Raw genomic sequence first — 11,200 nt, 5'->3', positions numbered from 1 at the left:
CCCACTCGTCTGTGGTAAACTTGTGATTTTTCTCATGATTATGTGAAAGTCTTTTGTTTCCGAGCACACGCACACACAGGTCGTGTGTAAATGTTCAGCTGAATGTGTTGTTGCATTTGTCACGTCTGTGTGTGGACGCTGCGTGACTCTCAGTGTTTCCTCACCAAAGAAGGAACTGAGTCTTTCTGTGCTTTCGTGTCGTGTTCGGAGCATTTTATGGATCTTTTTGTGTCTCTGCTGTCCTTTTATGCCTCTGTGGTACTTTTACGTCTCACTTTAAATACTTGTTTTGTGTGTGTGTGTAGTAATGTGTGTCTCATGTGGATAGTTTTGTGTCGTTCTGTAGTCATTTTCAGTCACTCTGCATGTTTCATGCTCCTTTGGGACCATTTCTTGTCTCCTTTGCTCATTTTTATGGTTTTGCACCTTCTTTTGTTTCATTTGGGAGCTTTTTCTGCTGTTTATTGTCATTTTTTGTCCCTTCGTGGTCTTTCTGTAGGACATCTGTCATAAATCGTGCTATCAGTCATACTTTTGCACACCTTTTTGCAGAATAACCTCTGAACTCTGCTGTGAAGCAGCTCAGGGGTAACTGGAAGCTCGCTTTCTTTCCAAATGTCACCATCAAAGAATTTCTGGTCCAAACGGGTAAATCTCTGGGATTAGAGGCACATTCCAGACTGAAGCTGCTTCTTAGAAAGAGTTTTGTTCTGCTGTAAACAGCTGGACGCTCTCTCTCTCTCTCTCCCATGGTTTTCGGACCTCCCTCTCTCCCTCCCTGCCTCCCCCTCTCTCTCCTCCTCCTCGGTCCAGCAGCAGTTGGGGTCGAGCTGACTGCGCGCCGCCCGGAGCTCATCTCCAAACTAGCGGATCGCACCTCTCACCTCCCGTGGCCTGCGCTGTGACCTGTGAAGTGGACGCGGGGATCGGTCCCGGCCGGACATATGCTGGATTGTGTCTTTGATTTTTTTTTCGCTTTTTGGTGTGTAAAACTTGGCCAAGTAGGTCAGTGAGGCTCCGGAGCGCCGCCAGCATTGCCGTTAAACCGTGTTGGGAAACTCGCTTTGACTGTGCTTGAAGGAGGAGGTGGAGGAAGCTGCTGGAGGCTGGCAGATCCAATGCGTCCGGAGCGGCCGTGTAAGCAGCAGGAACACCGGAGAAAGACCGACCGAGGGAGGGAGGGACGAGCGGAGCTCAGCGGGGTCTCACCGGCTGCTGGACCTTCATGCCTCCGAGGTACCCTCACGCTGTTTCTTTGCTTTGCAGCAAGCAGAGGTTATTTTACAAAATAAAAGACGCCTGTTCGTAATTTAACACAATAAAAGCGCCAGTCATTCCAGCGCGTGCCCAGGTCCAGTGCCAGACTCTCGTAAAGTCTGTGCGCGTGCCCGAATCACGGTGAAGTACAGCTGTGTTACACGCACCATATTAAACTATGACCCTGTTTATTATGATGATAAAAATACCAGTAATTACTTTAATTAATATCCGTATCATTTCATACTCATTTGTTTAAATGTAATTAGCAATCGATAATCATTAAACAGCTGATTGATGATTAATTACGCTAATCAACTTTACAACATTTCATCTGGACCAAAAAACCAAAGAAAATCTAGATCTGATGACGTGAATATGAAATGATCCCACTGCTGCTCCCGGAGGATGAACCTTTAGATGAGGTGACCTCTGACCTCTGCTTTAAAGAGACAAACAAACAAACAGCTGCACCGGCCAGCGCTTCAGTGTTAATGCTTGTAATTTGCGCGGCGGCCTGTAGAGGGCAGCAGGAGGACTCTTGGCTCTCAGTGCGCAGTTTAACCCTTTAAACTTTCTGCTGCCGCTGCATCTGTTCACAGGCCGCCTGTCTGAGCTTGTGTTACTCTGCATGTCGAAGGAACAAGTGTTTCAATCTGATCTGCCGTCTCGTCTCTCAAACGCTCATATGAAAAACAAACTTCATGGTTTGTCTCTGATACGTGAAGCTCGCTGAGGTCTGAGCTGCAGGTTGTCATCAGTCCTGTCCAGGCTGATAAGCATTTTACCTGTTACTGAGTCAACACACAGCGAGCTGTAGTTTATTATGATGTAAAGCTTCACATCTGAATCACTCCACTGCAGAAAATAGACCCACAGATTTGAAACACCTCCATGTTTGGCATATTAGTGAGTTCACTATAGTGTTGTTTAGTTACTGGCAAGCTCCTTGCTCTTATTTTGAAAGTACAGGAAAGAGGGCCACACTGTAGAGTCAGCTGATTATAATGCTCCATTACTGTCAGCAGAAGTGGTTAGTGGTCATGTGACCCCTGAAATCAGACTCAAGCTCGCTGTTTTTTGTCTGAAGAGTGCGAGACGCACACTTTTATATAAATGAATTTAATGTCAGGTTCTCTGACTCTTCATCACATCGCACACAATCAGTGAAATCTGCTCTCACCATCAGTGTGTGTGTGTGTGTGTGTGTGTGTGTGTGTGTGTGTGTGTGTGTGTGTGTGTAAGCTGAATCCGTGGGGATTACATCTCTGAATATCAGCCAACAAGGCCCTTCGATTACTGCCTTAGAAAAACCCTAATGGAATTATAATTGTGTGTGTTAGTGTGTGTGTTAGTGTGTGTGTTAGTGTGTGTGTTAGTGTGTGTGTTGGCAGGCAGATGACAGCTCCTGAGCATCGATCTTACTAATAGGCCTCTTTGTCAAGAAACAAACACACACGCGCTTTCTGAACCGGCCTCACAGACCTCTCATTGGTTTATTTATATTTGTGTGTGTGTGTGTGTGTGTGTGTGTGTATACCATGTCTACATATCTTTGTGGGGACCAAAAATTGTCATGCTACTATACTTGTGGGGACCAACAGTCACATATGGGGACAAAGTGCCCGTCCCCACGAGTTTGAAGACATGTTTGAGACTCAAAATGTGGTCTTAGTGTCAGGGTCACAGTTAGGTTATGGTTAGGTTATGGTTAGCATTCATTGATGGTTAAGGTTAGCAGCTTGGGAAAGCATTATGCCAAGCAGATGTCCTCACTAAGACATTAAAAGAAGTAAGTGTGTGTGTGTGGTTGACAGGTTGACTTGAGGTCATCTGAGGTGACCGTGGACAAACTGCAAAGTCAGTGAGACTCAACTTTTCTTCATGAATACATTTGATTGGTCTGTGTGCTTGTTTTTGTTCTGGCTCCGCCTCCTTCACCGACGATATTTGAATGCTGATGACATCGTGTCGAGGTGTTACGTGGTCTTGGAGGTGAAGACATGTCTGGAGTCACATCATGGGCCTGCAGTGTGTCCTACAGAAGAAGCCTGGATCTGTGATGGAGCCACAAACACCTTAAACTGACTCATTAACGATATTATTAATTATTTCATGACAGTTGTTTTCAAAACGTGAGCGATGTAAGCAGCTGCTTCTCCGGTGAGTCTGTCGTCATAGATGTGGATCTTGGTCTGCAGCTGCTGGTCTTTCTTCTTGGTCCAGCAGCACATGAACCAGTTCTCCACCTGCTGCAGGATCCCTGCGGTCCACAGAGGATCTCCTGTCACACTGCAGTCCAAAATGCTGGAGCTGGACGCTGTCTCTCTCTGGAGCAGCAGCTGAAACCGGCTCAGAGAGCCAGCTACCGGGGGTTAGCTGGTTACCTACAGTGGTGCTTTCACAGGACGCAGCTGACAGAAGCTACAGCAGAATGCAGCGCTGTGTTATTATCACTCATATATGGTGTTTAATGTTTACATGCTGTCGGCTGTGTGGAGCACATGTTCTCCACATGTCTGCGTGGGTTCTGTCTGCGCTCTCCAGCTTCCTCCCACTGTCCAAACACATGCACGTTTGGCTAACTGGACGCCGGCGTCTGTTGGTAGCATCAGTTTAAGGCTCTGAAAAACCAAAATCAGGCTGCTTTGCATCAAGCAACATGGTTCATTGTCTCTGGGTCGTTCTTTTATGTCTGCCCATCAGTTGTGCGAGGATCTGTGGTGCATTGAACTTCTAGAGACTTGCTACTGAACAAATTCGAAGGTTGTGGGTCTGAATCCCACCAGAGTCAATATTTAAAGATCCATCAACCCCCTCCAGTGTCCCTTTTTCACCTAATCCAGCTAGACGCACGTCTGCGCTCTACATTAAGTCAGAAGTTAGAAACCAGATAGCCGAGGTTCTTTACTCTTTGTGACGCTGCTGTCACTTAACAAAAAGCACACGGTCCTTCTGATTTAACCAAACTTGCTGATGTTTGTAACCTAAAATCTGCAGCCTGCATGTTCACGTTTCCAACATCGGGATCAAGTCGCTCTAAATTACTCCTGGTTGATTTTTTAAGGAGGTGTGAATTGTCTCTGCTTTTCCATCGTTTTCAAAGCTGCAGTCTTGAGTATCCTGAGCACTCAGATTCAAGTTGAAGGTTTCCTGCATCAGCCACAGTGAACTTTAACCCATACAACCCTGAGCTGGTTATACAGGTGAAAGAAAGGCAGCAGCAACAGAGGGCGGCACCGAAAAACACAAAGAACCATTGACTTCACAGGCGAGCAGAAATCAAACGCACCCCAACCATCTCAGCTATTTGGAAGCAGTTTTAATATTGAGCCCGTGCAGTGTAATTATGGGATGTGGTTGGATGGTTTCCCTGGTGACCGGTGTTTGTCGTTTATAATAATTAGTCCGACGATTTAGCATCGTCTGAGGTTAGACAGAGGCTCTACTGTGACATACAGCAGTGTGTGTGTGTGTGAGGCTCCGGCGGCAGATGTATACCGCAGTGTTTCCAGCCTCAGAACAACACAGTAAACAACATAAACAAAATACAAAGCACACATACATGTACATGCAAGCACACGGATGAGAAATCGGACGACTCGAGCGTTAGTGTGTCCATTACACAAAAAGGTATAACGCACAACCTTGTTGTGTTATCGTCACAGACTAATAAGCTGGTGAACATGTGTGTGTCCAGATTTGGCCCAAAGGACGATCTTGCAGTTTTCAATTATTCACTGAAAAGACGAACGCTGCTGATCTCAGCACAGCAGAGCCAGTGTCCATGGAAAACAGATGGGAAGTCAGAATATTTCACACTCAGACAAGTTTGGATCATAAAGACATAGATGCTGCTATTCAGTTACAGTTACAGTAATCCTAATTTACATTTACGAAGCCAGTAGATCCAGTCATGAAACTCTCGCACCGATCAACCAGCCGTGCAGCCAGAACGGTCAGCCTTTCTGAGCCGGCTGCACTGAGACGCTTCCAGTCTGTTCTTTGCTTCATATCCACTTTAAGCACAAACTCGCATTAAGAGTCTTTAAAGTTATTTTGTATTTGCTGACTTCACTGCCGAATAGAAACAAAGCTCTAATGTGTTCATTGTGTAAACCAGGTGTGCTGGAGGCGCGTGAATCACCAGCAGTGCTGTAAAACACACTGTCTCTGTCATTCTGTTTCATGCCAACACACACACACACACACACACACAGGCTCACGTCTGATATTAGTCACACAAACATGCACAAACACATGTGGGGGGTTTCCACTCACACACAGAGTCTCTCCTGGATGCTTCAGGCGTCCACTGACAGTCACACTCTGTGTCCACAGCACAGCCATGTGTGGTGTGTTTTCAGTATTTAAAGCTGGACTGAAGTTATTCACGTCATGTTACATTTATGTGTGCATGCACATGAAACTCTGAAACTTCCCTCAGAAGTCTTCCAGCTGACTGGTTTGTGCGTCTGTGAAGTTTCAAATGTGCGTCTGGCAGGTCCAGCGGAGGTTAACCGCACAACTCAGAGGCCATAGAAGCAAGGTCTCCACGGCTATACATGTGCCGGGGCTAGGTAGTCACCAGCACCAACCGTACAATGGTACGGTCTCTAAACAGACGCAGGGGGGCAGCCTGCTCGCCTGTAATGTCTGTCTGTGTGCAGAGCTGGGATGCTTGCCAGTGTTTGAGCGCCTTCCCTGGATCATCAGTGAAGCACGTGAAGCTCAGTGACGATGTCCTCACACATGAACTCGGGTTGGAAACCTGTTGTTTTTGATGTGGAGCCTTTCTGGGTTTGGTGCTCGGAGTCAGCTGTAAGTGTTTCTGTCTTTGGGATCAGATCAACAAGCTTTACAGAAGAGCCACAAACATCATATTTGTTTTAGCACCAAAACACATAAGCCAACCCTGAACTCAGGTGGGACTCGAACCCACAACCTTGAATGCCCTCTCCTATGAACGTGTAGAAGTCCAACGCCATGCCCGTTGCACCACAGAGCCATACTGGTGCTGCAGATGAGCTCTCAGTGCAGTCCTTCCTCTGGGAATCTGCTGAAAAGCTGTACAGTAATAACGGTACATTTATGTGTGGTGTTCCCTGAAATCTGTTTAAATATTCTCATAGCTAACCACGGGACCAGCAAGCTCTGCTTCCCAGCGCAGAGCAACAGCTGCAGATCTTTATCACCTACTGGGGAAAGCTGGCTGTTTTCATGCATGCTGGGAGAATCCGGTCGGGATAGTTTCAACAGGAAAGGTGTGCTTCAGACACCTCCTCAGTACTGAAGGAGAGAGCGCTGTCCGGAGAGCACTCAGGAGGCACAGGTGACCTAAGCAGGCAAATATGTGTGCTATTCTCACAGGCAGTTAGCGCTGGGAGCTGGCAGGTCGGAGGCTGTTTAATGTCCCATCAGACGGCGTCGGGCATGCAGCTCCTCCAGGCCATGTTTAGAAATGTGTGACTGACTTAATTAAGGTGAAAGCAGCACGTCCTGCGTCATCTTTAAGCCAAGCTGCCGTGTGAAAGCTGCTCTATCAGTTCAAGATGGAAAGTCACGCATCAGGTCGCGACCGTGCTCGTTTTTCTCGACTTGTTTGGACGAATTGATCCGACTGAAACTTCAGAAACCTTTCTCAGCCAACGAGCCAGCGTTTGTTTGGTACACCAACGCAGCTGCAGTGACAGTCAGCGGTCAGACAGATGTTAGTCTGCTGTCCTTTTGCATGGCGCTGTGACATCACCTGTGACCGACGGATCTGTATTTTACGATTTTGACTGAACTTTGTTTCCAGCGTGTTTCAGGACCAACTCTGTTAGGTCGGTTATTTACTGCTGGTTTTCTCAGGTCAGGTCAAATTCCAGAAATGAGCCCTTGAAAAAGATGTTTCCATCCCTTAAACAGGCCGGGACAGACCTGGAACAAACTCAAGTCAAACACTAACGTCCAGATTTAGCAGTGTGCAAACAGACTGAGGTCAGAGGTCACACTTTCTCTCCCTGCTCTGAGTCAGACTTTACGTCCCCCTCTGGAGAAATTTCACTGAAGGAATTTCTGCTCCATTCTTCTTCTCTTACATCAGCCAGCTCACATCTATTGTCCTGACAGGCAGCGCTATCCCGGGCGGTTTCATCCTGTGCCAGCGCGATGGCAGGTCAGGCTGATTTACTGAGGCTGCATTTTACCAGCACGAGAAACGTTCCACACGCTGAACGCAGACAATCCGAAGGTGTTTGGAGCACAAAGCCTCCTTTGTAGGTTTCTACTGTTTGGTAAAAAAAAGAAAAACCCTGCTAAATACCGACTCCAGTGGGACTCAAACCCACAACCTGCGTGCCCTAGAGCTGCACGGAGTCGGCACCACCTCTCTGGTTCATGTGTGGAGAGAGGCTGAAGACCAAAACCTGGACCTCACTGAGCCCTGACCATAAACTGCAGACGTGTGGTGCAGGTGAGCCGGGACGGCTTTACACATCGCTGCTGCACAAACCGAAAACTGACTCCAAGCTGGTATCAACTGTGAGACCTCATTCATCTTCTCTTCTGCACCTTTGCAGGACAGGTTAGAACAGGGGTGTCAAACATAAGGCCTGGGGGCCAGAGTCAGTCCACTGCATGGAAAATGTGAAGGAGGGCGAGATACAGACAGGCACCTATGGACAATTTAGAGTTTCCAGCTAAGCTAGAGAAGATGCAAACTCCACACAGACCCCGGCCTGATGGTGGAGTCAAACTCACCACCTTCGTGCTGCGAGGTTACAGTGCTAACCGTATTAGCAGAACAACATCGTGCCATTCACACCTGATGGCGGCCCAGGCGTGCACTAATTTGGATGGCATACGCAGCGCTCGCATGTTGCAGGTCTTCATTCTGCTGCATCAGCAAATCTTCTTTGTCTGTTTGCAGTAAACGTTAAAATCGTGTGCTTTGATGAAAGGTTGGATGCTTTTCCTCTCGGCCTCTTTTTGATTTTCTCTTTGAACATTTTAAATAAACTATCAACAAACATCAGCACGTACGAGTCGCAGAGCTGTGTGGGAGACGGCACTGACGGTGCGACGTCAAGTGAAGCTGCCTGTCCGTGTCCTTAAACGCACCACGGCAAACATCTGTACTGCCTGCGCCAAACAACTGTCAGTCACGCCTCTGTGTGTCAGTGTGTGTTTCTGTGGAGCTGGTTGATGCTATGAGCACAAAGGAAACAGCAGGACAACAGTGTTATTGTGTGCTCGATGTCAGTCGCAGCGAGGCCACACACGGAGTGTCGTCCTGCACTGTGCGATGATGTGACTGTGTTTGTGAATCTGGGCAGGAGTAACCTTGGCTGGTGACCACAGAGGGAAGCGGTGTCAGACTGCGGCGTGTCGTGTTTAGAGGATGAGGAGGCCTCCCCACATGTACACGCAGCAGAGGCCGTGAATAAAACACAGACACAGTGTGTGGACTACTGTTTGAAGCCTTGGGTTTGTCACCATCTCGGTTTATTTAGAGACAGAAGCGGCCATGTTTGCAAAGCCAAACTATCGTCTCTTCGTACGCTGGAAGAAACTTTTAGGCCACAGGCAAAGCAGCTCGAGCTTTATGAGCGAAACCACAGAGACGGGGTCAAGTGGAGAAGAAACCCGGGCAGCAGCTGAGAGCGTTCACTCAGTGCTGCGCCTCTGATTGGCTGACAGGATGTTGTGCAATCTGGGAGAAGCCTGGCTGCTGACTTGGTCTCCAGAAGGAAGTTGCAGCCAGTGGATAACAAGACTGTCAGAAGCTAATAAAACCAACGTTGTCTCCTTGTGCTTGTTCGTGCACTCTGTGCCAGACGTCTTCCCGTACCTGTGATGTCACCGTTAACCATCACTGTTAAAAACACACAAACGCTCTGTGCTGACTGCTGCAGTGTGATGTCAGACCCACCGCGCTGTCGGCCGATTTAGCGTCTGGAGGCAAATCTCCTTCAGGTGTGGGCAGCAGATACCCGGGTTCAGCTGCTCACAGCTAAAAACCACATGAATCCACGTCAGACTGGAGCTGGTAGTCATGTGAGGCTTCCACGTGGCCTGCACACCTGCATGCAGACTACCTGCTCAGACCTGATTGGTCAGTAACGCTCAGACTACAAACAGAAACTGTTTCATTTCTATAGATTTGACACATTTATGCAAAAATTAGTGCATAAATTTCACTGTAATATGATCCATCAGTCATAGGGTAGCCCCTCCCACCCCTGCTTCATCACGCTTTCTGACCGTCATCATGTGACTAGTGACTGCGACCACAAAGCCATCGGGGAAGTGATTCCTGAGCTCAGAGATCAGGTGAGCAGCAGGCACATGCAAACAGAAGAGTCGACCCCTGCTGGGCACCACAAAGAATGCAGCTTCAGCGGTCAGCCGATCGATAAATGTGTTCGTTCCTCCAGAGTTTCCTTTTGTGCGATCCAGCGCATTAACTGCATCGTTGCCTCCGCACGGAGCCGTCTGAGCCCCACCCATCTCCTCCCCCCCACCTCTGCGTGATGCTAATGTTAAACGAGGACAGTCTGAACGTTTTATCAAACACCCTCCAAGTTTCAAGTGTTTTCCACACATTATCATCCGCATTAGACTCACCGTAGTGAATAAGTGACCAATGAAATGTTTATCTATGATACTTATTGATCAGGCAGCTGTGACTTGCACCCGCCTGCCTCACAGATCTGTGACCAATCAAACCAATAGATCAAAAACACGCCTGATTGGTTCCTGCTGAGCTTGAACGAAAACAGTTCAACCCCCAAATCACTGCTGCCAGTCTCAGTCTCATCACCACGACAACAACGCTCCACTGTGGCGAAGGACAACGCGCGCACACACACACACACACACACACACACACACACACACAGAGAGAGAGAAGGCGCCTGTGTGTCTCTGCTTCTCACAGCACTACTGGAAGTTTATATGCACTGTCAGTGTGATTGTTTAGCTTGGACCACTGTGTGTGTGTGTGTGTGTGTGTGTGTGTGTGTGTGTTTTTCATGGTTGTGTGTGAAGTGTACCCGCTGCTCTGACAGTGGTAATGAATGGTCACGACTCCATGTGCGTGTTCTGCCTGCATGGCTTTTCTTCCACCACCTCCTTAAACACAATAGGTGTGTGTGCGTGTGTGTGCGTGCGTGCGTGCGTGCGTCCGTGCGTGCGTGCGTGTGTGTGTGTGGGTCAGAAGCAGGGCAGCAGCCGTTGGTTGTGTGTCTCTGAGGTTGGTTTTCGTCCATCTTTGTAGTTTTGCACCGTTGGTTCTTCTTGGATCTCGTGGAAGCGTCCTTCTGTTTCTTCATAACCAGTTTGGGGTCCACAGAGGGGGCGGAGCCTCCACTCACCCCTACTCACCAGTTTTCCTGAGTTTGCTGCTTTTGCATCTCCTGGATGAGTTTCTTTGGTCTGAATCTTTCTCGTTGTGCCTCTCCTTATCTCTGCCTCACAGCAGGCCTGCACATTCTCACAGTTATTTTGGATCACATTGTGGTCGTCCAGCTCCGCCCCTCACCTGGGACTCACTGTAACAGCTCTATTCTTTAGTAACAAGAAACATGTAGTACAGGAAACTGTGACTCTGGTGGGATTCAAACCTGCAGCCTTTGAATCACTTCCTCCACACATTGGCTTAACTCATCCCGTTGGGAGTGAGTCGTTCCCGTTCTGATGGATGGAAATTTTTCTGTGGCGTCCCAGCAGCAGTGAACGCATCACACAACAGCGTGGCGAGCGGTGGCAGCAGTGAGTCCGAAACGTAGCGTGTGTTTGAGGAAAGCTTCAGACTGAGAGGTTTATCACTTCTGTCAGTGTGAATAGCGACACTGAGCAGGAGGCGTGTCTCTCTCAGTGATGTCATATAAACACAAAGTCCACAGAAAAATGTAGACGCTCAGTAATATGGAGCGTTCTCCTTCTGAGGCCTGCAGAC

The 11,200-nt window shown here is 48.2% G+C and overlaps 1 protein-coding gene across 1 annotated transcript in view; it reads left to right on the top strand.

The window, feature by feature from the left end:
• The first annotated feature begins 817 nt into the window (after window positions 1-817).
• plekhg2 (pleckstrin homology domain containing, family G (with RhoGef domain) member 2) overlaps window positions 818-11,200 on the top strand; it is a 92,386-nt gene continuing 82,003 nt past the window's right edge. The window contains exon 1 of the mRNA XM_082501621.1: window positions 818-1,236. The gene's annotated coding sequence lies outside the window, so the exon portion shown is untranslated. The remainder of the gene's footprint in view (window positions 1,237-11,200) is intronic.

This window comes from Aulonocara stuartgranti (genome assembly GCF_965226115.1).
Source record: "Aulonocara stuartgranti genome assembly, chromosome: 14".
Lineage (NCBI taxonomy): Eukaryota > Metazoa > Chordata > Actinopteri > Cichliformes > Cichlidae > Aulonocara > Aulonocara stuartgranti.
This window is presented reverse-complemented; position numbering and strand designations above follow the sequence as displayed.